General features: G+C 41.5%; 1 protein-coding gene across 2 annotated transcripts in view; it reads left to right on the top strand.

The window, feature by feature from the left end:
- Tulp4 (TUB like protein 4) overlaps positions 1–26,733 on the top strand; it is a 148,815-nt gene that overhangs the window by 7,788 nt on the left and 114,294 nt on the right. The window contains exon 1 of one of the 2 annotated variants that reach the window (XM_042702086.1): positions 11,053–11,102. The exons of the other annotated variant lie outside the window; for it this stretch is intronic. The gene's annotated coding sequence lies outside the window, so the exon portion shown is untranslated. Of the gene's footprint in view, positions 1–11,052; positions 11,103–26,733 lie in introns of those variants that run through there. 2 annotated transcript variants of the gene reach the window in all.

The following is a 26,733-nucleotide window of genomic DNA, read 5'->3' as shown; positions in this document are numbered from 1 at the left end:
CCCTCCCGGCAAAAAGAACTACAATAAAATTAAAATATATTGTGTATGGATAGCCTTGGACAATAATGGTGCAGTATAACATAGAAAATTATTCTATAAGTGTGTAGAGGTGTTGTGCAGATAATGTACATTTATTTGAACACCTTTCTCACTGTCCTTTTTAATCAGAAGTACAATTAGAGCCAAATGGATATGAGAGAGCTTTAGAAAAGATAACAGATGGGGCTGGGAAGGTGGCTCAGTGGTAGAGCGCTTGCCTTGCATGCCTGAGGCCCTGGGTTCGATTCCTCAGCACCACATAAGCAAAAAGAAAAAAGCCGGAAGTGGCGCTGTGGCTCAAGTGGTAGAGCGCTAGCCTTGAGCTGAAGAGCTGAGGGACAGTGCCCAGGTCCAGAGTTCAGGCCCCACGACCAACCAAAAAGAAAAAAAAGAAAAGATAACAGATACTACTATGAAAGGTATTTCTCTCTCACTTAGAAAATTAAATATTTAATTTATATCATAGCAAGTGTGAAAGGATTTGGAACCACATTATATGAGTATTATGATTATTTCTACTGTTGCTCTTTTGGTAATCTTAATATATGGGTATCTTTTTCCCAGTTTGTAATGGACATATTATACCTTCTGGGTTAAAGTGTTCTTTTGTGTGTGTTTCTTTTTATTGTATCAGATGTATTACACTGTGGTTAAGCCTAAGAATTTGGTCCTTTAAATCAAGTGTGGTTACTCCTGTAATCTCAGCTACTTGGGAGGTAGATTAGCAGGACTTTAGTTTGAGGCTGGCCCAGACATAAAGGTAGCAAGACCTGGTGTCAACTAACAAGCTGGTCTTGGTAATGCTTGTTTGTAATCCCAGCAATGCTTGAGGCTAGCTAGGAAGATCCTGTGCTAGGTTGGCTCTGGTACAAAGTTCAATACCCTGCCTGAAAAGGGCTAGAGATGAGGCTCAGGTGGTAGAGTGGTTGCCTTGCTAATGCAAGGCCCTGAGTTCAAACACTAGTTCTTTAAAAAAGAAGAATTTAGCTCTTTCAGCGAGTAACTTCAGTGTCTCACTTTTATGTCCCACCTATTGACCTGGCTAGTTACTAGTTGGAACACTGGATTCTAAAGGTACTTCTGTATCTAAAACTGTTGCTTAGTGTTTTCAACTTCCTCTTAAAAGTTATTACTGCATTCAGAAGTGTCTCATCCTCCTAGATAACTTTATTTTTAAGTTGGATATATGGATTTTTTTCAGTTTCTCTCCCACAACAAAAGGAAGATTAGTTTAAAATGTGACTGTTACACTTGCTTTGTACATATATTAATTTTCCGTCCCTTCTTAGAGAAATCAAGGGACCTTAGAAAACCTTTTCTGCTGAGGGATACTGTCCCACTTTTTTTTTGTTTTTTTGATATTCAGTGTATTTTTTATTTTATTTTTTTTTTACCTTTCTTGAGAAATGCTGATCACTGTGGCAGAGGCCCTGTACAGAAGAGTAGACAGCTGTTAGTGCCGGGACAATTTAAACATCCATGCAGAATTGATGAACAGAGATGTTCCCATGTGCTGAGTGTAATCAGGATTTCTGACACATTATTGGTTTCTTCAGCTGCAGATACCTCTCCCAAAATAGCAGCAGATGGACAACTGTAGCTCCATTGTAGAAAATGAAAACTTACATGATAAGAAAGTAGACTTCTGCTATGTATACACCTACCTGGTCAGCCAAAGCTGATGTTTTAGGTAGTCAGAGTTACAGTAGAACTGGTAAATAATCAGAAACTTTGACCATGTGTTAACATTAGGTCAAAATAGAAAAATGTCTTCAAAAAAGTATTACTTGGGTGTGTTGTCTGGGAATAGGAGTTTAAAGAGGTTGGGTCTGGGGAGAACCAGGTGGATGAAGGTGGTTTGATACTCAGCTCACATTTTCCAGTCTCTACAAATAATTTGAACTTACATTATTTTAATTTGGTCTTTTCCCTATTTGATGAGAAATTCAGTCTAGTGTTTTATATGTAGGAAATTTAATGAAATCCTGTACTATTTGAAATGTCTGAAATAAACTAATAAAAGGTAGAAAGCGAGTTGGGTGCTGGTGGCTCACTCCTGAAATCCTAGCTACTCAGGAGCCTGAGATCTGAGGATCGGGGTTCAAAGCTAGCCTAGGCAGGAAAGGCTGTGAGATTCTTATTTCAGTTAACCATCAGAAAACTGCAAGTGGTCACTGTGGCTCAAAGTGGTAGAGTACTAGCCTTGAAACAAAAGCTCAGGACAGTGCCCAGGCCTTGAGTTCAAGCCCACAACCAAAGAAAACCTCCAAAGAAACCCAAAACAAAACAAAAAAACCTTCACAGTTTACTTATCTGTTCCATTAATAATAACTTTTACTACTGTGACAGATGTGAGAATGAAAGTGGCATGCATACTGTTTTGTCTTCTTACTAGCAAGGATTCTGAGAGACTTGGGAATAAATTAAGCAGTATAGGACTGGGAGCTTCTGTTGTGGTTATTAGAGCCTCCCTCTTTTCCTCTTTCTCTTTCTCTTTCTTTTTATCTTATTTGTGTTTGGTTTTGCATCTCTCTCAGGTGGTCTGTTTTCAGTGAAGAGCAAAGTGTTAGAATGGGAGGTCCACAAATCATTACTATTATTCAATTTTAACTAATGACATTAATTTTAATTTTAACTAATGACTACTATATCTTTTCTGGACATTAACAAGCTACATGATTTCATTGCTACAGGGAATATATACTTTTGATCAGTTAAAGCGTGGCTTTAAAAGATTTTGTCACACAATATAGAAAGTCATAATAAATGAGATTTGTACGTAAAGTGCATTTTTGTGTGTCACAATAGTGTATGTGAAAGAATAAATATTAGTATAAACTCCTAGTACCAGGGCTTGAACTCAGTTCCTTGTGCTTGCCCAGCTGGTATTTTACTACTTGAACCACGCTTCCAGCCCTGCTTTTTGTTGATTAATTGGAAGTAGAGTCTCTTAGACTCTTGAGAGATCATAGCTTGGAATCTCTAGGTCTCAGCCTCCTGCCACTTGTTTTGAAATACTTCTCTACACAGGTGCATAAAGAACTAGTAGTGTGAAGTACTTTGAAATCAATTTTCTATAAATTTTAATGTAATAAGTTGGTATAAAGTAGAGCTTTCTGAGAGTTGACCTCATGGTTCAGAAATGGTGTAACAGTTTGTGGGTTTTTTTTTTTCTAAATTTAAGTAGTTGTACAAAGGAGTTGTCATTTAACAAAGCAGTTTATAAATACAGTATGTCTTGGTGATTGTTGCTCCCCTCAGCATTCTCGTCCATCCCTCCCTTACCTGCCTTTTCCAACTGTTGACAATCTTGGAGTATCACATTTTCTTCTCTTTTCTTAGCTTTCTGGGTTTTAAAAATAACTGGTTTCTGCTGGTAATCATATAAATGGATTCTCTTTGGTGGTCCTTTGCCTGTGTTCAGATGGTGCTTGTCCTTTTTCCTCTATGTGACCCTAAAAGGTGACATGTACTTGGCTTTGGGGAATTGATTTATTTCTCTAGTGTATACCAGGTAGTCAAAGACTTATGGGAAGTAGAGCAGGCACTGTCAAGTGAATGATACCCGTAATCTCTGGAGGTCACTTTAAACCAATTACTTCAACCTTTTAATTTTAGTCAGTTATTATCAAACCTTTTACTAGATTGTTAATGACTAGCAAAATTGGTTTGAGTTAGACCTCCTTCAGTGCTAATGAGAAGTAAAGTAGACCCCAAGGTGAGATGTCTGAAGAAGGAGGCGTGCTGTGGAGTCTGGACTCATTCACAAATTAGAGCATGAAAGAGCTCCACGAAGCTAAGATATGGTTCACTTCCTTTCTTGGTTTTAGAGCTACTTGGCCTTAAGTACCATCTGTTACAATTTAATATTATTTTGGAAGGCAGATTATCTCATAGCATAGATTTGTCTAATGTTTTGGAAGAAGATAATCAACTGAAATGTAAACCTCTACCTACTAAAGTGTTAGTTTAGAGGGTTAATTGTGGCCATACACTGTTCTGTCTGAAAAGGACTTTTGTTTCTCAGCTTCTATATTGTTCTCTGTGTTACTTTCAAAGTTACCTGCTTCTTAATTTATACTTAATTCTTAATACCATATGACTGATATTATTACTACTATTTTCTCAGTCCTGGAGTTTGAACTCAAAGCTTTTTTTGTCAGTCATGGGGCTTGAACTATGGGCATGGGTGCTGTCCCTGAGCTCTTTTACTCAAGGCTCTCTATCACTTTGAGCCACTGTGCCACTTCGGGTTTTCTGGTGGTTAATTGGAGATAAGAGTCTCATGGCCTTCCTGCCCAGGCTGATTTTGAACCACAATTCTCAGATCTCAGCCTCTTGAGTAGCTAGGATTACAGGCTTGAGCTACCAGTGCCTGGCATAATGTGAATTTGTAAATGCAATACCTCTTGATGAGTATCACCCCTTTGATCGTTCCTTTCTGGTTTCTTAGAAAGTGTCTTCCTATGGAGTATCAGAGAGGAAATGCTGAGATGTTGGTGAGAGCAATCCTTTTTTTTCCTGGGCCATATGTCCCAGGTATGAGGATTTTGGTCTTTATTGCAACAGCAGAGTTATTCAAGGGCTTAATACTGGGTATGCCATGAATATAATAAGCTGAAGTCAAGCTGCCCTTGCTAAGTAAAACCTTGGCTTAACTTCTAGAGTTCAGTTTGGTTTGCTGAGCAGGCAATAATAGGCAATTAAGGTCCTGGTGATTGGCAAGTATGTGGAGAGAGCAAAGAAGAGCATCTTTGCTTAAAGTTCTGTCAAGAAAACATCATCTTATTCTGTGTATGTGTATGTGTGTGTGTGTATGTCGTATATGTGTACACGTGTGTTGAAGGCTACCTTAGGAGTAATTTGTGCATGGTCTGTCATTCTCCTTATCTTAGATTATTTAAATTGAAAAGTTGTAGGAAAGGCATTTATGGTAAGGTTATAATGACAGAATACATAGTGTCATTGTATATAACATTTTAAGGACATATTAATATATCTCAAATTGAAATTTTAGCATCTTCAAAAGTTTCTTCCAGGTTTGATATAATATGATCTAGTCTAATTCTTATACATATGCCTGTATTAGCAAAACTGGGATTCCATCCCAGTATAATCAGGCAGGGAACTTGTCTGAACCATGAGTGGAACTGCAGTGAAAAACTACATTATTCCTGTGGTTATATTAGAATGTGACTTTTGTTAATTAGTGGAGTTATAATGGGACTCCCTTCCCCCTATCAGCTTGAAGATGCTTATCAGTGGGCATCTAGGTAGGATTTTAGTTGTGTTTCAGAGCCTTCTGTGTAAAGGTGGGAAGAATTGGTGTTTCAGGTGGTAGCAGGTGAGACTCCTGCCAGGTTGGCATAATGGGAACAGGACTCTTCTGAGTTGCCATCTGTTTATGGCTGATGGGAAACCAGCAGTGGTTTCTGAGGAGTGAAGAGCTGTTCTCTTTATGAAATATTTAGGAATTAATAATGTTAAGACTGTACTGATCAGTTCTTTAAAATTACTGGTTAAGGGAAGTAGACTATACGGAGTGAGTTTTTGTTACTACTAAATTCAGAAGATGGCTGCTAGGTTCAGCAACTCCCTAAGGAATTACACCATTTGAATTCTCCCCTGCAAATACCATACTTCAGTTAATACGTTATTAATAAAACTGTATTGGCACTCAGTTAATACACTTGCGTACAACCCAGTAAGTGTTAATTTGTGCAAGTTCTCTGACACTAGCTGGGTGTTCTACAGCTCAATTCAATTTTCTGTCCACTTGGATTTACTGTCAGACCCATAGGTAGGACTCAGTCTCTACAAGGGGCTGTTCTCCTGGCATATGCTAGCTGAAGATCTTGAAAGGTACCTTCTGACCAAGTGGCTGTACATTTTGGGATTCCCACCACTTTGTCATGTTGGATCATTTGAATTTGCTGTTAGCACTTCCTATGATAAAGTATACAACTCAGCAACAGCCAAATGGAGGAGACAGAAGGCAGACATTGAGACAGTCCTGACTACTGAGAGCCCTTGTCTTCCTGTGGAGACCTGACATATCCGTCAACCGGGAAGTTCTTCAAGTTGCAGTGTGCAGAGCATGGGATCCTATCATCTCATTAACTTCTTGACTAGGTTCAGTCTTCTGCCCCTCTTCTTCAGAGAAGACGGGTAAAGTTAAAAGTTCCAAATCTAATCACATGCTAAATGTTTCTGGGATGGTTAGTCTTTCCAATGAACTTTTCTTAGGGCCTAGTTTGCATTGCTTTATTACCACAGGCTCAAGGCTGGGTCAGTCATGATTTAGGTTGGCCTTGGGTTCTTTCTAGAAGTTTTGGAGGATCTTAAGTTGTGAATGTTTAAACTTTCTGCACAAGGATAGCTGATGCTGTAGCAGAATCACCTAGGTGGAATGAGGAGATAAGATTTTAGGAAGAGCTCTGGGAAAGCCAACATTTGACTAAGGGGGTAGATGCTGAGAGGATGAAGAATGACTCGTAAAGTAGAAGGAAAATAAGGAGAGCTACATGTCATAGAAGACAGGTAGAAAGTGTATTTCTAGACCAGTATTTTGCATTAAAATTTCCTATATCTGTATTGCCTAATAAGGTAGCTGTCAGACATATGCCTTTATTGAGCAGTTGAAAAGTAGCAAGTAGAACTGCAGCAGAATTTACATTTTTATTCAATTGTATTTAAATGGCCAGACATGGCTAGTAGCCGCTATTTTGTAGTATATGACAGGACATGGTCAGCAGGTTAAGAAGGTTTTTCCTCTCAGCAACAGGGCTTTAGGGCTGGAGTTTTGGGGTTGCTTATGACTATTTTCCACTGGAAATGGCTCAAGAACCAAGTAAATGTCTTGGACCTTAGAGCTAGAATCTAGCTCCTCCTCCTCCTCCTCTTCCTCCTCCTCCTCCCCCCCCCTCCTCTTCTTCTTTTTGGTTGTTTTTTTGTTTTTGTCAGTTGTGGGGCTTGAACTCTGGGCCTGAGTGCTGTCCCTGAGCTCTTCAGCTCAAGGCAAGCGCTCTACCACTTGAGCCACAGAGCTACTTCAGTTTTGATGGTTAATTGGAGATAAGAGTCTCACAGACTATCCTTCCCAGGCTGGCTTTGAACTGTGATCCTCAGATCTCAGCCTCTTGAGTAGCTAGAATTATAGATGTGAGCCACTGGTGCCCAGCTAGAATCTAGTTCTTTATCATCAAATATTCATTGAACATAAAAAAGAGACAGTTATTATTTGATTAATGAAGTGTCTAAAAAATCCAGGCACAGGACACTAATTCCTTTAGTGTCAGTGTATTAATGAATGTTAAGTTTGGCTACATACAACAGAAAGTTTAAGTGGATGCACATTCACTTTTACATAAGGGATGTGTATTCCCCTTTCATGTGCAAGTCTCAGGCTAGACTGCTCTTGATTTGTGGTTTCTTGGTCAAAAGGGTTCCAAGATGCCTGTGTCTCTTTCACTATCTTTTGAATCAGAGTTCTTAAAAAGCAACGGGCTGGTGGAGTGCTTATAATCGCACTAAGTCCATGTTGGAAGATGAGGGAGAGGGAAGGGCAAAAGGATTGGTATTCTCGGCAAGACAGAACTTTGTGGAAAGAACAAAACCTGACCATCAGGAACACTTACCTAGAGAGAGACAAGGGTGGAAAGTGAGTTTTCTATGTGGACATTTTGCTGCCCCAAGTAACAGTGGTTCTGTTCAACAGGAAGAAAGGGACAGTGCATGTTAGGCCAGCAATCTATACCAGGGTGGGGAAGGGGTGAGCCTTCACCCAGAGGAGAGAAACCCCAGTCCTCTTGTTCCTGGAATCCTGTCTGGAACTCACCTGCTGCTGCAGACACTGCGCCATTGTCCATTGGCATCTACAGACTTCTGAAAAGCCTCGTACATTCACTCAGCTTTTACAAGACCTCCTTCATCTCTCATTTTGGTTCTCAGAGCATTCCAGAGACCCTAGTTGTGTACTACCTGCTCTATAGGTTCAAGGCAGTGGTAGCCAGCCTAAAACATCTCTAAATGTTCCCTAGGAAAATGGTGAGTTACCAGAGGCAAATTCCCAGGGTAGTATCTCAGCCCACCCAGGCCTCAGGCCGGCTCGTAACTCACCCCTTTCCAGGGGACTGTGCTGTGTGCTGTGGATACATGGAGACTCAAGGCAGGTGAGTTCCTTGACCTTGCAGGAGTTTATGTTATTGTTTTCCTAAAGGGAATTGAACTCATTTCCCACACCATTCTCTTAGTCCTTCTCAGTAAGGATATAGAATAATATGAGAGAAGCCTGGAAGGTGGTGTTCTAGGAAGCATGCACAGATTTCTGAATGAGTCAGAATGGAAAGTATGGAAGAGAGAAAGGCTCTCCCTTAATGACATCATTTGGATATGAAATCACCTTGCTTTTCAGGAGTAGATAGTTGTGGAAATTTTATAGTTTGTGTTCCCTTTGAGATAGATTTTGGAGTCAAGCATTGCTCTGCTGGGTTTCCTGGTTATGTTTCTCACTAGCTATGTCACTTCAGAATCACTTCTGTGAAAAGGGAGTTACGTGGACTATTGGGCATGTGTTGTGTGAGGGAATGCATGATCTTTAAAAATATTACCTTATCATGAATAATATCATGTATTATATGGAGGTTGAGGGCAAAGATGTCAAAGGATATGTTTATGTCTCCTACCTGTCTTAATACAAATTGTCCATGGTCCTTCAGAAACCTGCTGGAGTTTGTGCTAGAGATATTTGTATGTTGACCCAAGCTCATTTGTTTAGCCTTTCAACAATGAGTGCATGAAGCATTCAGCATTCTTGGATTTAGTAGTCTGGACTTGAACACCAACAGCCCCTGAAGGGCCCTGGCTGTGGAGCCATTTCATAAGAACTAGGCACCTAAGAAATGAGTGCCCTATGGGGTGATCATAACCATTTACCCAGGATTCCAACTTCAAGTGGTTTCGTTATCCTCTGATTTATAAACAATAACTCCTGAACTGCTAAAGACTATCTTAAAAAGAAAGTTGGTTATTTTTTTTCTGAACTGCTAAAGAAAGTTTGTTCTTTCTTTGTGAATGCTACAGAAAATAAAGGCAATTATTAAATATTATTGATGGAAGTGAAGATTCTGAGAATGTGAGTTATAGTTTTGGCTTCTATAAAAGACAAGCTGGGTGATATGACTCATACCTGTAATCCTAGCTGCTTGGGAGGTAGAGATCTGGAGGAATTCAGTTCAAGGCCAACCTGTGCAAAAGTTCAGTGAGACTCTATCTCAACCAAAAAGTTGGGAGCATTTTTTTTTTTTTTGTTCATAGTGGGGCTTGAATTCTGAGCCTGGGCACTGTCCCTCAGCTCTTTAGCTCAAGGTGAATGCTCTACCACTTGAACCACAGCACTACTTCTAGTTTTCTGGTGGTTTATTGGAGATAAGAGTCTCACAGACTTTCCTGCCCGGGCTGGCTTTGAACCATGATCCTCAGATCTCAGCCTCCTGAGTAGCTAGGATTACAGATGTTAGCCACTGGTGCCCAACTTGTGGGAGCATTCTTATAATCCCAGTTACATGGGAGGCCATTTAAATTGAAGGATCTTGGCACAGGCCAATCCTGGGCAAAAATGTGAAATTCTGTTAAAAAAAATAAAGCAGCTGGGCACCAGTGGCTCCTGCCTGTAATCCTAGCTACTCAGGAGGCTGAGATCTGAGGATCAAGGTTCAAAGCCAGTCCTGGCAGGAAAGTCTATGAGACTCTTATCTCCAATAAACCACCAGAAAACCTGAAGTGGAGCTGTGGCTCAAAAGGTAGTGCTCGCCTTGAGCTGAAGAACTGAGGACAGTGCCCAAGTCCAGAGTTCAAGTCCCACAACTGACCCCAAAAAAAAGAAAAGCAAAAAAGGTTTGAGAGTATGGCTCCAGTGATAGAGTGCCTGTCTAGCAAGTACGAGGTCCTGAGTTCAAACCCAGTATAGACCCTCTTTTCCCCCTAAAAAAAAATGGACATTACATTTGGTAGCATCATGGGTAATATTATTTAAATTATTTAATATTATTTAAAAATATTATTTTTAAAACAATGTTTTAAGACTTGATTTAAGAGGCTTGATGAGAGGAGATCTATCTGCTCAGACCCAGTGTGGCAGAAATAACCTTCAGGAGAAGCCCAGGAGCTTCTGCAAAGGTTTATCTGGCGTGACTAAGATGGAGGCCTCCACGGGATGAAGGATTGAGTTAATGATTCTGGGAAACTGCATCATTTGAAAACTTGGGAACTGATATGTATGTGTTTGTTATCTTCTCAAACGTCCAGTTTATTTTTACATAGTGGAATTTGATTATATTCATTTGATTTATTAATATACTTGAAACTGAATTTTTTTTTCTCCCGGAAAAATGTAGCTGGTTGTGGTTGATATCTGACTGAAGTCAGGGGGCAGGTTAGCCCCTGAATAAACATGGGAAATAGAAGATGCCTGCCCATGAAAGGCTGCCTTGATTTGTTCCTTACCCCACTAACTTCTTGTTTTAAAGGAGGAGCATTTTGCTACTGTTTGGAAGGATTTACAAACCAAAAAAGCCCTACTGTTGCATATAGGGTGTGGGAATGATATTGAGAAACACATTGTGAACATCTTTGGCTTAATCATCATTTTAGCTGTTAGTGCTATTAGTTTTAGTCATTTTCTGTATATTGCCAAATTGCTTTCTGGAAATACTAGAATTGGAGAGAACTCTTCATTTGCACGTGCTAAGCGACTGGAATACTGCAAAGTCTCGTCCAAATCTCTGGCTCTGTCCTTTTGAAATTGAATTTCAGTTTGGTCATTTGTCATTTCCTCTAGAAATCCTGGAATCTGAGAACAGACAATTGGCCTGGATTTATACTTCATTTTGTTTTCATTAATCACAATTTTTTTTTCTATTTCGAAGCAAGACAGCTATATAATGAAAATTGCTGTCGTTGATCTTTCTTGTTTGTTTTTTGGAGACAGGGTCTCACTGTGTAGTCTGGGCTGACCTTGAACTTGTAATCCTTCTACCTCAGTCTCCCTAGTGTTGTGATTAGAGGTGTGTGTCAAGCTACTAACCTTAGTTCTTTAATAGCCTGGTGAGGTGGTTTGGTTTTCTAGAACTAGAGTTTGAACTCAGTCTTGTGCATGCTAGGCATTTTTAACACTTGTATCATCCCTTCATCTAGGCTTAACCTGCTAAGTTTTTTAGGGATTAAAAAAAAAAATCTTTTGGAATGGGAATGTGGCTTAGTGGTAAAACAGAAAAGCTGGAAGTGGCGCTATGACTCAAGTGGTAGAGTGCTAGCCTTGAGCAAAAGAAGCTCAGGGACAGTGCTTAGGCCCAGAGTTTAAGTCCTACAGTCAACCAAAAAAAAAAAAGATTTATTTTTTGTCCCTCCCCCCCCCCCCCCCAATTTTTAAATTTTTTTTTTATTTTTATTTTTTGGTCAGTCATGGGGCTTGATCTCTGGGCCTGGGCCCTGTCCCTCAGCTCTTCAGCTCCAGGTGAGTGCCCTACCACTTGAACCACAGAGCTACTTCCAGCTTTTCTGTTAGTTAATTGGAGATAAGAGTCTCCCAAATTTCTGTTGGGCGGGCTTTGAACCTCATTCTTCAGATCTAGCCTCCTGAGTAGCTAGGATTACAAGCATGCGCCACTGGTGCTATGCCTAAAAATAAAAATCTTTTAAGTAGTTGTACAAAGGGGTTTCAAGTCAACAGATTAGTTTGTAAGTACACTAGCTTGGTAAGTTTTGATCAATTTATGTAACATCTCTAAGCATTGGGTAAAGCATTTGTAGAGTGAGGCTTTTTACCTTCTCCCTAGGAGTTGTGAATATGGGGTCAGATGTGCAGCAGGCTCCTAGTAATGTAGAGATCCTTAGTTCATTCTTATTCTCTGCCCACTGGTTCATTATCAGAGTAAGGTCATTTAGCAAGAAATATTTAGACTTTACTTACTTATTTTAGTAGTACTTGTTAGGTTTTTAAAAAGAGGTAGCCGAGTAAGAACAGCACCAGCACGCACGTGGTATTCAGGTAAGGGGTCGGTTTATTCAGTAGACCTGCTGGGACCAGGCAAGGTTGGCACTCCACGTGGCTGAGAAAGGCCTGGCAATGAGAGAGAGCTGGGAAAGAGAGGAAAGAGCTAGAAAAGAGCAGAGAGAGGGGTAAGAACAGTAGCACTCACGTGGTATTCAGGTAAGGGGTAGGTTTATTCAGTAGACCTGCTGGGACCAGGCAAGGTTGGCACTCCACGTGGCTGGGAAAGAGAGAGGAAAGAGCTAGAGCAGAGAGAGAGCAGAGAGAGCTAGAAAAGAAGAGCAAGAGCAAGAGCTAGAAACGAACAGAGAGAGAAAAAGAGAGTCTGGGCCTGGGCTAGGCCTTATGTACGGTATGGGCGGGGAAAGGTGTGGCCACATCAAATTCAGATGTGACCTCAGCGGATGCAGATGTGACCTCTTCCAGGTGTCCCAGTTGCCTAGGTAACGCGGGTAATGGGTGGAGACTTTGCTGCGAGGAGGGTGGAGTCTGCTAGCCATCCAGGAGCGGACCTTACAGTACTGGGGTTTGAGCTCAGGACCTTCAAGTTCTCTGATACTTGAGCCATACCCCTTCATTCTTTTTTTTTTTTTTTTTTTTTTTTTTTATTGTAAAGCTACTATACAGAGGGTCACAGTTACATGAGTGAGGTTATGAGTACACTTCCTCTTGAACATTGTTACCCCCCTCCATTGTTTTCCCCCTACCATCCCCTCCCTCCCTCCCTTCCCCGAGGTTCTTTTTTTTTTTTTTTTTTTTGATTGTGATTAAATGATTACATAATTTCAAAGTCACAAGTTCATTCTAACTTCCCTGGAGCAAATTGTCTACCACAGTCTGTAATATATAACAGTGTTCACATGTTATATACCATATTTGTGATCAGCAGCATGAGGATATTTAGTAGTGGTTCAACCAGATGAGCGGGAGTTCTTTGTTTCTTAAGTCCTGTTAGTTTTGTCGTATCACTAACCTTTTGGATTTAGCATCCACTTATGAGGGAGACCATGTACCGTTTGTCTCTTCGTTCTTGGCTTACCTCGCTCAACATGATTCCTTCTAGCTCCATCCATTTCCCTGCAAATGCCATTATTTTGTCATTTCTAATGGCTGCATAATATTCCATTGTGTATAGATACCACAATTTTTGGATCCATTCATCTGTGGTGGGGCACCTAGGTTGTTTCCATATCCTAGCTATTGCGAACAGTGCTGCAATAAACATGGAGGTGCACGTGTCCTTGTATATTGGTTCCTGTTGTTCAGGGTAGATGCCTAGAAGTGGTATGACTGGGTCGTAAGGGAGGTCAATCTTTAGCTTTCTAAGGACCCTCCAGACTGCTTTCCAAAGTGGTTGTATAAGTGTACATTCCCACCAGCAGTGTAATAGGGTTCCTCTTTCTCCACATCCCCTCCAGCATTTGTCGTTGGCTGATTTGTGGATGTGGGACATTCTGACTGGGGTAAGGTGGTATCTCAGGGTTGTCTTTATTTGCATTTCCTTCACCACCAGGGATGATGAACATTTCCTCATGTGTTTCTTTGCCATTTTTATTTCTTCATTTGAGAAGTCCCTCTTTAGTTCCCTTGCCCATTTAGTAATTGGTTTGTTAGGTTTGGGAGGGATTAGTTTCTTGAGTTCCCTGTATATACAGGATGTTAACCCCTTGTCTGATATATTGCTGGTAAATATTTTTTCCCAATTAGTTGGTTGTCTTTCTAGCTTAGTTGCGATAGATTTAGCTGTGCAGAAGCTTTTTATTTTAAGGTAGTCCCATTTGTCGAGTCTCTCTCCAACTTGTTGTGACCCTGGGACTCTGTTCAGGAAGTTCCTTCCTGTGCCTATTAGTTCAAGTGTCTCTCCTACTCTGTCCTGCAGTAGTTTCAGAGATTCAGGTTTAATGTTAAGGTCTTTAATCCATTTTGAGTTGATGTTGGTGCATGGTGATAGGCTGGGGTCCACTTTTAGTTTTCTGCATGTGGCTGCCCAGTTTTCCCAGCACCAGCGGTTGAAGAGGCTGTGTTTCTTCCATTGTATGTCTTTGGCTCCTTTGTCGAATATCAGCTGGCTGTAGGCCTGTGGATTTATATCTGGATCTTCTATTCTGTTCCATTGGTCTTCGGGTCTGTTTTTGTGCCAGTACCATGCTGTCTTTGTGATTATAGCTCTGTAGTAGAGTTTGAAGTTCGGCATGGATAGCCCTCCCATATTGTCTTTATCCCCTAGAATTGTTTTGGCTATTCTAGGTCTTTTGTTGTTCCATATAAATTTTTGGACTGTTTTCTGTATTTCAGTGATGTACGTCATTGGGATTTTAATAGGAATTGCATTGAATTTGTATATTAATTTTGGAAGTATCACCATCTTTACTATATTAAGTCGGCCTATCCAGGAGCATGGGAGGTCTTTCCATTTCCTAGTGTCTTCTGCAATTTCTTTCTTTAACTTTTTATAGTTCTCATTAAATAGTTCTTTTACATCTTTGGTTAGGTTAATTCCTAAATATTTTATTTTTTGGGAGGTTATTGTGAATGGGGTTGCTCCCTTTATTTCCCTCTCTTCCTGTGCGTTATCAGTGTATAGGAAGGCAACTGATTTTTGTGGGTTTATTTTGTATCCTGCTATTTTGCCGAAGTGACTTATGATTTCTAAAAGTTTGGGGATGGAGTTTTTGGGATCGTGGAGGTATAGTATCATGTCGTCTGCAAAAAGGGATAGTTTCACTTCTTCTTTCCCTATGCGGATCCCTTTAATGTCTTTTTCTTGCCTTATTGCCCTGGCTAAGGGTTCTAGGACTATGTTGAAGAGGAGTGGAGACAGTGGACATCCTTGCCTTGTTCCTGTTTTTAGGAGGATTGGTTGTAGCTTTTCCCCATTAAGTATAATATTGGCTATTGGTCTGTCATAAATGGCTTTTATTGTTTTTAGAAATGTTCCTTCTATTCCTATTTTCTCCAGAGCTTTTAGCATGAATGAATGTTGAATTTTATCAAAGGCCTTTTCTGCATCTGTGGCGATAATCATGTGATTCTTGACCTTGGCTCTGTTGATATGCTGGATTACATTTATTGACTTACGTATGTTAAACCATCCCTGTGTCTCTGGGATGAAGCCTACCTGATCATAGTGTATTATTTTTTTTATGTGTTTCTGGATTCTGTTAGCTAGAATCTTGTTAAGGATCTTTGCATCTGTGTTCATCAAGGAGATTGGCCTGTAATTCTCCTTTTTGGTTGGGTCTTTGCCTGGTTTGGGGATGAGTGTGATATTGGCTTCGTAGAATGAGTTTGGGATAGCTCCCTCCTTCTCTGTTTCTCTGAAGAGCTTGAGGAGTATGGGTATTAGTTCTTCTTTAAAGGTCTTATAGAATTCTGCTGTGAATCCATCTGGTCCTGGGCTTTTTTTTGTTGGAAGACTTTTGATAGCTTCCTGTATCTCATTATAGGATATTGGCTTATTTAATTGGTTAACTTCTTCTTTGCTCAGTTTGGGTAACTTGTATTTCTCTAAAAATGCATCCATTTCCGCCAGATTTTCTTCCTTTAGAGAGTATAGCTTTTGAAAGTAGTCTGTTAGAATTGTTTGGATATCTTGGGTACGTGTTGTGATGTTTCCCGTGGCATCCCTAATCCTATTAATATGGGTTTCCTCTCTTCTTTTTTTAATTAATCTTGCCAACGGGCCATCAATTTTGTTTATTTTTTCAAAGAACCAGCTTTTTGTTTGGTTTATTTTGGTTATGGTTTTCTGATTTTCTAATTGGTTAATCTCTGCTCTCAATTTGGTTATCTGGCTTCGTCTAGTAGCTTTAGGTCCCATTTTTTCTTGTTTTTCTAGCTGTTTTAGTTGCAACATGAGATTATTTACTTGGTCTGTCTCCATTCTCTTGATGTGGGCACTGAGGGCAATAAATTTGCCCCTCAGGACTGCTTTTGCTGTGTCCCACAAGTTTCTTTGTGAGGTGTTTTCATTTTCATTGAGTTCTAGGAAATGCTTTATTTCTTCTCTGATCTCTTCTGTTACCCAGGCCTTGTTAAGGAGTGTGCTGTTCAATTTCCATGTATTAGAGAAATTTCTGCGGTATGCTTTGTTATTGAGAGCTAGCTTGATTCCACTGTGGTCAGATAGGATACAGGGGATTATGTCGATCCCTTTGTATTTGCTTAAGTTCCTTGAATGAACTATGATATGGTCTATTTTGGAGAAAGTTCCATGAGCTGCTGAGAAGAATGTGTACTGTGTTGTTTTAGGGTGAAATACTCGGTAGATGTCAGTTAATTCCGCTTGAAGTATGGCCTCACTTAATTCGGTAGCTTCTTTGCCAATCCTCTGGTTGGTAGACCTGTCCTTTGGTGAGAGTGGCGTGTTAAAGTCTCCTAGTATTATCGTATTGGGATCTATTTTATTCTGTAAGTTTGAGAGCATTTGTTTAACATATCTGGGTGCACCGATATTTGGGGCATATAAGTTGATGATGGTTATATCCTCCTCTTGGATTGTTCCCTTTATTAATATGTAATGTCCGTCCTTGTCTTTCTGTACTGATTTTAATGAAAAGTTTATTTTGTCAGATATCAGAATAGCTACACCTGCTTTCTTATTGGGGGAATTTGATTGGTAGATCCTTTTCCACCCCTTCACTCTGAGTTTGTTTGTATGTTTGGCTGAGAGGTGGGTCTCCTGAAGGCAACAGATGGATGGGTCTTGTTTTCTGATCCAGTCCTCAGTTCGTTTTCTTTTAATTGGCGAATTCAGCCCATTTATATTAAGAGAAAGTATAGAGAGATGCATTGTTGTCCCTGCCATTCCGTTTTCCTAAGTTTTTCTTCTTTCCTTTCCTCCTGTGCTTGCTCAGTTAGACTTTGAGTAATGCCTGTTTGGGGCAGGTCCCAGTTCCTGGTTGCTTTCTTCAGGTTGTGTCCCCCCTCTTAGAATTCTTTGTAATGCTGGCTTAATGTTTATGTATTCATTTAGTTTTTCTTTGCTATTAAAAGTTTTCAGTTCTCCATCGAATGTGAATGCTAGCTTTGCCGGGTATATCAGTCTGGGTTGGCAGTTATTGGCTCTCAGGGCTCGTATGGTGCTTTCCCAGGCTTTTCTTGCATTCATTGTTTGTGTGGAGAGATCTGCAGTGATTCTAATTTTTTTCCCGTTGTAGTATAGCTCCTTCTTCATTTTTGCTGCATGCAGGATTGTTTCCTTATTATTCAGATCCATCATTGTTACTATTATGTGCCTAGAAGTGTTTCTCCTGGGATCTTGCTTGTTGGGTGTTCGATAAGCTTTTGTGATGTAGTTAAGATGGTCGTTTTTGAGGTGGGGAAAATTTTCATTGACTATCTTGTTAAATAGGTGTTGCATTCCCTTGCTCTGGAATTCCTCACCTTCGTCCACTCCGATTATGCGAAGGTTAAATTTTTTAGCATTATCTGCTTGCTCTTGAATTTCCCTTTGGTTTAATTTGAGTGATTTTTCCATATCTGTCACTTTTTGGTCCAGTTGGTGTATTCTGTCTTCTGTATCTGACACTCTACCTTCCATTTCATTCACTCTGTTGACCGTGGCTTCTATTGTGGTTTGCATGATGGAAATGGATCCCTTTATGGATTCAATGTTGGTTCTCAGAGTACTGATCTCACCTCTCAATGAGGTGATATCAGTATGCATTACCTCTAATTTGGCGTTTATCTCACTTCTTACTGAGGTTTGTGCAGCTTCTATTTTTGCATCCAATTTTTGTTTGATATCCTGTATATCTTTTGATAGTTCATCCTTGTGCTCTTTCAATTTCTGATCCATTTCTCGCTTTATTTCTTGAGTCATTGCCTCCAGCAACCCTTGGATGTAGTTTTTGTCTTCCATTCCTGCTTTGCTCCCACTGGGGCTCTCCCCTGCGTGGCTGCTGGCTTTTGAGGTGAGCTTGCTGTCCTGGGTAGTGGTAAACCTTGTGATTTTTCTCTGTGATTTTCGCATGGGGGTTCAGGAGACTGCTCTTCAATCTTGTTTTGGTGTGTCTGTCTTTGCTTGGTTGCTGATTCTCTATTGGTAGAGAGAGTCTGTGTCTGATCTGGATTCTGTTGGGAGCCTATTTCCAGCTGCTATTCACTTAGGATTCTCAGCTCTCTGCTGTAGCAATTCCCGCCTTTGGAAGGGTTGAGCAGCCTAGACTGCTTGTGTTTGCTCCTGCGGGTGCTCTTGGGGAGATCAGATGCTCTGGATGCACTCTCCCAAATACTGGAGTCTGCTATGGGCTCCTGATGTGTTTTTGTTTGTTTTGGGCTGGTTGTGGGCTTGAACTCTAGGTTTGGGTGCTGTCCCTCAGCTCTTCAGCTCAGGGCTGGCACCCTACCATTTGAGCCACAGCCCCACTTCTGACCCTTTTTGCTTTGTTCAGGCGCCGGTCCCCTGGCCTGGTTCCGGCCCCAGCCTGGAGCGCGCTCGTTAGGCCTGTGCTAATGTGTATACCACCTTGGTTATGCAGCCTGGAGGACACAGTTCAAATTTCTTCTACTGTTGGTAGTCTTGACCCAGGGGCACTGTTCCTGGCTTGAGCATTTAAGCTCCCTTCCCGGGGCGCTCTTGCTCTGGCCTGGCCAGCAGAGTGTGCTCCACCGGCTGGTGGGGCTCTCGAACAGTTCCCAGTTTTAGTGGGTCCTGTGGTCCGGGTGTTGGGGTAGGGAGTCTAGGTCAGGGTCTGGGGATTCCCTCCAGCTCTGGTCTCCCTTGATGGATTCCCTGTCCCCTGATGGGTACTCACCCTGTAGGTCGTCAGTTGTTGTTGCAGTCCGTCAGTTGTTGTTGCAGTCCGAGTTCAGTTGGGGTGGTTGCGGGCTGGGTTGGGCGGCCCCCCGCCGGGTCGTTGCGATCGCGACAGGTCCCTTTGTGGCGCTGCTGGTGCCGGGCGGCTTTGGCGGGATGGAGCCTCTCCGCTCCGGTGGAGAGTGATGGGTGGGGTGGGATCCTCCTGGAGACTCCCGGCTGGTAGGTTTCTCTGTTCCTGGCGATCCGCTGTTCTGCAATCCGGTACCTGGTGATCTCCCCTTCATTCTTTTTTGCTTTATTTATTTATTTAGTTTTTCAGTTTTTGGGTTTTTTTTCTTTCAGATAGGGCCTCACTCTTGGCCCTGACTGGCTTTGAATCTCAGTCTACCTACCTATACTTCTGTGTAGCTGGGATTACAGTTGTGTGGCTTGTTTGAGTTAAGGACTTGCTAACTTGTTACTTGAGCTGGCTTTGAACCATAATTCTCCCATCTTGGCCTAGTGTGAGCCACTGCAGGGGGCCCTAAACTTTAGTTTTTGTTTTCATAGTCTATTAGTCTCTCCCTTCCCTTCCCTTCCCTTCCCTTCCCTTCCCTCCCCTCCCCTCCCCTCCCCTCCCCTCCCCCTCCCCTCCCCTCCCCTCCCCTCCCCTCCCCTCCCCTCCCCTCCCCTCCCCTCCCCCCTTTCTTCCTCCTCCTTCCCTTCTTTCCCTTCTCTCCTTCTCTCCCTTTCTCTCTTTCTCTTACATTCTTTCCCTCCCTCCCTCCCTCTTGCTTGTTCTCACTTTCTTTCCCTCCCTCCCTCTCTCCCTCCCTCCCTTCCTTCCTTCCTTCCTTCCTTCCTTCCTTTCTGTTGTTGTTGTTGTTTGTTTGTTATGGGGTTTGAACTCAGGGCCTGGGCATTGGTAGTGCCCAGCTCAGTGCTTGGACACTGAGTACCTCTTAAGTACCTCCTTGGTTTTTTTTGTTTTTTGTTTTTCCTCATTTCACACTTAGCTTTTTTTGCTGCAATAGATTCTTACATCTAAAATTAATACACATCACCTGTTGATTGCTGCTTGTCTTCTGTAAGCTTTCAATGTTTCTTTTTTTGGTCTAAGACCTAGAATCAAACCTAGTACCTGACACTTGCGCTCATTGGCTGGCACTCTGTCAACTGAGCCATGCCTCCAACTCCATCAACATTTCTACCTGAAGTTCTGGATCATTTACTTGTGAAATCATTTCCGCATTAGACATAGCCTATTCCAGGCTTCCATTAGATTTAAATGTAGTAACTTTGAATCAGATTGCCTTCACTTTTGTCTCAGTTTATATAGCAGCATACTATAAATATATAATGTAATTAGTTTTATTTAATATAAGCAGTTTTGCATAAGTCTCTGCTCTGTTCTATTTTGTTTCATCATCAATTGTTGCTTATTATATGGTAGTCAAAAAAGCATTTAAAGACTAGTCAGGTGGGCTGCTATTTTGGTCCAGCTTCCTCAAGTGTGACATGACTCATGGGTGAGGAGGGAGGGTAAAGAAAAGTCTTTGTACAGGGGTTCGTTCTGCCTTGCCTTTCCCTTCCCCTTTCTCCTTTCTCCTTTCTCCTTTCCCCTTTCCCCTTCCTTCCTTCCTTCCTTCCTTCCTTCCTTCCTTCCTTCCTTCCTTCCTTTCCTTCCTTCCTTCCTTCCTTCCTTCCTTCCTTCCTTCCTTTCTTTCTTTCTTTCTTTCTTTCTTTCTTTCTTTCTTTCTTTCTTTCTTTCGTTGGGCTTTAACTCTGACCTCTTCAGCTCAATTTCTAGATTAGAAATTTAGGAATGAATTTGGGAAGGAGTAAACAGTTGCCAAGAATTTAGTTCCATAATTGCTAATCAAATGTTATCACTGCCCCTAAGAAGTGACAGTCTGGTAGGGAAGAAGGCCTTATCTATTAGAGATTAATTCAAGGGGCTGAGTGTCACCTGATGTAAAACCAGATGATTTTCAGATATCTGGACAAGAATTTTTAAGATGGTGTTACTGGTCAACATTTTTGCCACCTCTCCCTTCAAGCCTTCCTCCCAAATGACTATGACACTATTAATAACTAAGAACTGTTGGTCTATAGGGGATAATGATATTAATGGCTCACATTTGTTAAATACTTAGTTATATGCTTAGTGATGAGCATAGTGAGGGGCAGGATAGAGATGGAGAGAAAAGAATCTGGTGAAAAACAATAGGAAGAAGGAGATGGAAAGAAGGGAAGAGGAAACCAACAGAAAGATCCTGAAGAGAGCTTACAAAGATGTTTTTGTTTGTTTATGCCACTGCGATTGAACCCAAGGTCTCAGATTTGTTAGGCAAGCACTCTACCATTGAGCTGTGCTTCTAGCCCTTTAAGTTTTGCTTTTGAACTAAGGTCTTGGCTAACTTTGCTCAGGCTGGCCTCTGCTCCCAAGTAGCGGGGAGTGTAAGCTGACACACATTTATCATACCTCCTACCCCAGTTGCTCTCTGAGATAGATTTTGTAACAATCCTTATTTTGCAGATGGTCAAACTGAGACCTTGAGTGGTAAATAACAGCTCCTGTCATGCAGGAAGTATGAAGTCATAGGGCTGGAATTTGAAGTCAGGCAGTCAGCTTCCAGATCTCCTTTCTCAAGCTGCTTCCCAGGTTTGTAGAGTTTTGGTCAAAAACAGGAATGAGACAGTTCAGTTTGTGTGACTTTAGTATGGTAGATGCATAGTTATTGCCTATTTTATCTTTGATCAAGCCAATAAACAGGGGAAGCAATAGATGCATGTTTAAGATATTGACAAAGAACTTAGGGACCTTTATTGAATTTACAGATGCCTAGGAAACTTAGGACTTGGCTTTGGGAATCTAGTCTTAACCTTGGCTCTTTTTTTTTTGTCTGTGGAGAAAATAGGGGTCTTAGTCAATAAGGTAAATCCCTCAATAAGGGACTTACCCAGGACCTCATTGGCACTTGATCTTGGATCTTTTGTCTCTGATATGAAGTGTTTTCCATTCCTCTATGATGTCCTTGGAAAGCAGTGTTGTAAAAAAAAGTCTGTAAGAAAGTTAGGTCTAATCTGGGTGTTGAAGGTTTGTGCCTCTAATTCTAGCTAGTCGGGAGGCTGACACTTGCAGGATCAGGATTAGAAGCCAGCCTGTGCATAGAAGTCTCAGAGACTTCCTTCATTTAATCAGCAAAAAGCTAGTCAGAAATATGGTTCAAATGGTAGGAAACCAGAAAAGCAAGCAAGCTAAACAAGCATGAGACCCTGAGTTCAAAGTCTGGTATTGGCAAAAAGCAGAGGGAGGAATAAAAGAGAGATAGACAGAGACCTAGTTGAAAGCAGTTCATGAGGTGCTAAAAAATGTCTTTATCAAGACCACAACCTTCAGCTAACCACATCCAGTGTTCTTCATCCATATGACTCAGAGGTGGCTTAGGAGTAAGGACTCACTCTCCCTTGGTTTCCTACTTCCTTTTCACTCTTATGTCAGACTTCTGAGTTACCTTCTCCAACTCTACCTGCATCTAATGTTGTGGTTCTAATGTTGGGGTTCTAATGTTGGGGTTCTATAGAGTTCACCACTAAGTCCTTTCTTCCATTGTCTTCCTTTCTTTCTCTGAATTCTTTTCTGGCCAACTAACTCATCTTTATGTCAATGATTTTTTTTTTGGCCAGTCCTGGGGCTTGAACTCGGGCCTGGGCACTGTCCCTCAGCTCTTCAGCTCAAGGTGAGCACTCTACCGCTTGAGCCATAGTACCACTTTTGGTTTTCTGGTGGTTAATTAGAGTTAAGATTCTCATGAACTTTCCTGCCCTGGCTGGCTTTGAACCTTGATTCTCAGATCTCAGCTTCCTGAGTAGCTAGAATTATAGACATGAGCCACCAGTGCCTGGGTAATAATTCTTAAGTTAGTATTTAGACTAAACTCCTTGGATGTTCAGATTCTGATGTTTAACTACTAATATATCCTGCTGCTTACTATTGCATGACTCCCAAACATGGAAAAGTTAATATCTGAATGGAACCTGTGAAATCATAGCCCCTCTTGCTCTGTTGTAACAACTCCCCCATCTATCCCATTTGACCAACTCGGAACTATTCATAAGAAGACTAGCTGACACTTTCTGAGAGTTTATTACATGCTAGGCATTGTCTTAAAAGTTTAACATAGATTGGGTAGAGCTCAGTAGTAGAGCACTTGCCCAGCATGCAGCCCAGGATTTAGCCTCCAGTACTACTACAAAAAGCAAAAAGAATAGATAACAAATTTATCTACTTAGTCCTAACAATGTATCATGAGGTTGATGGTAATAATAGTAGTGGTAATTGTTATTGATTATTATAGCTGCTAGTGTGTATCAGACATTGAATTATTTACAACACATCTATTGTGTTATCCTAACACAGAAGCACATAGAGGTTAAAGCTACTTGCTCTCGGCCCCCTCAGCTGCTACATGGAAAAGCTTACTGTGATTATCTGATTTTCCCATATCTAGTTCATCAAATGTTCTGTGGATTCTAACTCCAAACCACATCCCCAGGTTACTGTGTACTTCTCCCCTCTAGGAAACATCCTAGCTCAGGCTAGCACTGGCTCTCATCTGTTTGTTCTACCTATGCTTTCTGTTTTCATTTTGCTTTCTTTGTTCTCTTCTATACATCAGTGATACTGGGTATAAGGTAGAAATAAAAATATGCTTAAAACTTTAGTGGTTTCCCACTACACTCATAATAAAGCATACTTTCTTTTCTGTGGCCTCTGAGACTTCTCATAATTCCCCCCCCCCCCCACCCCCCAAACCTCCCAATCTTTTCCTGTATCATCTTATGTGCCAGCCTTCTTTCCCACCTCATTTATCTCTTCCTCCCCCCCCCCCCCCCCATTAGAATGCAAGTTCCCTGAGGCTGGATTGTAGTACTTGTTGTATTCCAGTTAGAAAATATGTTCTGAGTCCCAAAGATCTGAATCTTCTGCAGAGTAGAATACAACCACTCACTAAGTTGTAGGATGTTGTGGGGTCTGGGCACTGCCCATGAGCTTTTTTGCCTAAGGCTAGTGCTCTGCCACTAGAACCACAGCTCCAATTCTGGCTTTTTGATGGTTAATTGTAGATGAGAATCACACTAACTTTCCTGCCCAAGCTGCCTTCAAATAGAGATCCTCAGATCTCAGCCACCTGAGTAGGATTACAGATGTGAGCCATTGGCAAAACTCTGTGTGTGTGTGTATGTGTGTCTGTGTCTGTGTCTCCATTGGCAAAACTCTGTGTGTGTGCGTGCGTGCGTGTGTGTGTGTGCGTGTGTGTGTCTGTCTGTCTGCCTGTCTGTCTGTCTCCTGGGGCTTGAATACAGGGCCTGGATAAGTATTTTTTGCGCATTTGGTGCTTTACTACTTGAGCCACACCTCCACTTGGAAATGCTTGTATTTTTCTGCCACTTCCTGGAACTCCAGGACATTTGCAACTGCATTTTTTGGTTGCTCTTCTCTAATCCCAGCCATCTTTCTTCTGTGCTAAATAAGCTACTTGAATTTTCTCCTAAACCTGACAGCTTTGAGAGTGAGAAAGGGAAGCAGCCAGCATAGCTCACATATCAGGGCCAGTCTGAGCCTCCAAGTGTCTGACCACATCCTTGCCTGTGATAGGCCAGCTGTTAAGGTGACCTTCATGCCTCAATCTGAATTTCACCACCTCAGTACAACCTGGCACCAGGTTGCATATTGAGTACCAAGTCTAGCCAGAAAGTCACAGTCACAACTCTAGCTGTCTCCATGTCTTTCCTAACCCACTGCTGATACTTTCATGACAGCATATTGACTCATTCCCTTCCATTGCATATTTCCATCTCCTAAAGTACCATGATTTTTTAGTACTGCCTTATAGAAGTAAGCTTTCAGTACATGAACTTTTGGTAGAGGGGAGGAAAACATACTCAAATCATAGGAACACAATGGAATACAAAATGCAAAGTACAAAATTATTAGTGTCACCCCTAGTTGCATGAGGAATATCTTTTGGGGAGTCAGCAAGCTCATAGTGACAGATGGTGGTTTTCCAGAATTCTAATTTTATTTTGAAAGCTCAGTTTTTGTCATTGACAATAAATATAAAAAGGCAGGTCCACTTTGTTCACATTCAAGAAAATATTTAGGGAATGCTAAAACTATAATTTGTCATTCATTCTTTCTGTTAAGCCCAGTATACCATGAGAAAAATTTGATGAATTCAGTTTGTAACTCAAACTTGAGTACAAATGCTTTTCCTCAGGATTACCATGTACTTTAGCAATCACATCCTTATGATTGCTATTTTGGAACATAGCATATTTAAGCCTTAAATGTAAAAGTATTTAATCAAATTAATAATTTTTAATGCTGCCAAGGGAGGTAACATGAAGCTATATCCTAGTTCCTCACAAGACCAAGATTAGAATATGTAAATTCAAGGCCAATCTGGGCCCACACTGTATCTTAAAACTTTTATTTTTCTTTGCAGTACTGGGGATTGAACCCAGGGCCTTTGGACATTAGGCAAAGTTCTACTGCTGAGCTACAGCCCAGACATAAGATTGAAATTCTAGCATTAGTTTTTTTCCTATTAGCTTTCTGCATTTACCTAGCACCCATCTTAACCACTAATCAGCTGAATTTTGGGTGATACTTCATTTCAGGTTTGAACCCAGAACTTCACACTTACTCAGTGTGCTTGTTCTGGTGTTCTACTACTTGAGACACACCTTAAGCCTTGATTTTTTTTTTTGGTTGGTTTGGAGATGGAGTCTTACGGACTTCTCTGCCTGAGCTGGCTTTGAACTGTGATCTTCTGGATTTCAGACTCCCAAGTAGCTAAGATTATAGGTCTGAGCCACCACTTGGCTTAATCCCTTTTTTTTTGTCTGTCATGGGGCTTGAACTTGGGGCTTGGGTGCTGTCCCTGAGTTCTTCAGCCCAAGGCTGCTGCCCTACCGCTTGAGCCACAGCACCACTTCTTTTTTCTGGTGGTTAATTGGAGATAAGAGTCTTATGGACTTTTCTGCTTGGGCTGGATCCTCAGATCTCAGCCTCCTGAGTTTCTAGGATTACAGGTGTAAGCCACCGGCACCTGGCTGGCTTAATTTCTTTTAAACTGCTGGATTAAGGACATTCTGTAGTTAACTTTTTTTTTTTTTTGGGTCCGGTCGTGGGGCCTGAACTCTGGGCCTGGGCACTGTCCCTCAGCTCTTCAGCTCAAGACTAGTGCTCTACCACTTGAGCCACAGCGCCACTTCCGGCTTTTTTCTTTTTGCTTATGTGGTGCTGAGGAATCGAACTCTGGGCCTCATGCATGCAAGGCAAGCGCTCTACCACTGAGCCACCTTCCCAGCCCTCTGTAGTTAACTTAAAAAAGAATCCATGGACTAGGCAGGTACAGTGACTTGTACCTGTAATCCCATTCACTGAGGAAGTACATATTAGGAAGATCATGGTTTGTGGCCAGCCTTGGCAAAAAAAAGTTAGTGAGGTACTATCTCAATAAGAATGGTATAGTTAGCTGGGCATCGGTGGCTCACGCCTGTAATCCTAGCTACTCAGGAGGCTGAGAGCTGAGGATCATGGTTCAAAGCCAGCCCAGACAGAGAAGTCTGTGAGACTCATATCTCCAATAAACTACCAGAAAACCTGAAGTGGCACTGTGGCTCGAGGTAGAGTGCTCGCCTTGGGCGGAAGAGTGCAGGGACAGCGCCCAAGCCCAGAGTACAAAGTCCCATGACTCCCCTCACTCCCCCCCACCCCCACAAAGAATGGTGTAGTTGCCTAGTTTGCATACTATGGGAGAAGCCAGGTTGGGTAGTTTGAAGTTTTCCTCAGATATGAGTAAAGCAGTGTAGGGCTAGAGAGTGGCTCAAG

Source organism: Dipodomys spectabilis, unplaced genomic scaffold (assembly GCF_019054845.1).
Source record: "Dipodomys spectabilis isolate Male_0828 unplaced genomic scaffold, ASM1905484v1 ptg000302l, whole genome shotgun sequence".
NCBI classification, from domain to species: domain Eukaryota; kingdom Metazoa; phylum Chordata; class Mammalia; order Rodentia; family Heteromyidae; genus Dipodomys; species Dipodomys spectabilis.
Note: the sequence above shows the minus strand (reverse complement) of the source record. Positions and strands in the feature narration are given on the sequence as shown.